Source organism: Arachis ipaensis, chromosome B01, assembly GCF_000816755.2.
Source record: "Arachis ipaensis cultivar K30076 chromosome B01, Araip1.1, whole genome shotgun sequence".
Taxonomy (NCBI): domain Eukaryota; kingdom Viridiplantae; phylum Streptophyta; class Magnoliopsida; order Fabales; family Fabaceae; genus Arachis; species Arachis ipaensis.
Genome location: NC_029785.2, coordinates 98,685,722 through 98,687,235, shown reverse-complemented (window position 1 = coordinate 98,687,235; position 1,514 = coordinate 98,685,722).

Genomic DNA, 1,514 nt, shown 5'->3' with positions numbered 1-1,514 from the left:
TGATGAGGGAGAAACGTCAAGCTAGTGACGCTAAAGAAGCGCTTCATGGGAGGCAACCCATATTTTATATGCTTTTAGAAAATAGTGAATAAGTCAATATTCATGAATTCTAACCCAGACTTGACAAACACTTGGTGAAATCCTTAATAGGCAGTATATAGTGAAGAACAAGTTTGGTGTTCAAAGCATGCCAAGAAAGCATGAATGCAACTGAGAGCATGCTAGTCTTGGAGCTTTGAACAGAACTTTTCATCACAGTGCTCCAAACTAAGTTTGGTGTCACCCCAGGGTGCCATGAATATGCATATAAGGATACACAGTTAGTTAGTCAGTTGGTGTTCATGAATAAACAATCTAATTATTTTTCTTTATTATTCTAGCCGAAAAGTTTAAAAACTTTTTATGATAGTGATTTTTCTTATTTTATTTTTTATAGGGAAAATGAAAGGAGCATTGAAGGGGATTGATTGGACAATTAAATGAAGAAGGTTCGGACACCATAAAAGGACGGCAACTACATAGGGAGGAGTTCAACGTAAACACTCAAGCCAAGTTGAACTACATGTCTAGTTATATGCATCATCTACATTATGCTATCCTTACATATGATGAGGTCCAACGAGACTTGGTAGAACAAGAAGAAAGGAAGGTGAAACAACAGAAGGAAACACTAAAGAAGAAGATGGAAGATGGTGGTTTCTGGAAGAAGTTGATTGGAAAAAGCAAAGGGAGTGGGAGTACGAGCACTCAAGAGGGACACAAGGAAGACAAGCAAGGAAGAGAGCATAGGCATCCACATGAGTGAAAGGTGGTGGAGTTCCTTCTTTGATCCATATTTTTCTATGTTTTCAATAAGGAAGATCTTGTATGAAATAGAACTTGCTTCCATGTTAGTTTGAACTTTTTTTTATTTTGTCTTTTAAGTTTTGTGTTGAAGAGGTCTATGCTTGCTAGTCTTTATGTCACTGCATCATCACTAGGTTTACTTGTATGCTTGTTCCTTTAAATCAAATGAAAAGAGAATGAGTGTTTACAAAAGACCAGAGTGGAGTTCATACTATGGAGTAAGTCCATAAGTTTATGGTGTGATCATAAGTTAGCTAAGTTGGTTCAACCACAAGGTGGGAAGACAACTATCTGTCATGAATACTATGCTTTGAACACACCCAATGAGACTAGCTAAATAAGAAGATCCTAATAAGAAAAAGGGAAAGAACAATAAAGGTTGAAAAATAAAAGAAAAAGAGTAAGCAATAAGGCTAGGCACCAATGGTTTTAATCTTGAGGCATGTGTCTGTGGTGCTCCTGTGTGAGGGATCTACTTGGATGAATAAGCTCTTAGGGGTGCCTTATCACTTGGTAACTTGGGTTAACTAACTCAGGATTATCAGTGGAAAGTCCACTATCAAGAGTAACCTTCACCACAGAGCATGTAGTAACCCAAAGAGGTACTGGACACCAAGGTCTCAAGAAAAGAAAATAAATAAACTATATGCCTGTGGTGTGTATGTATG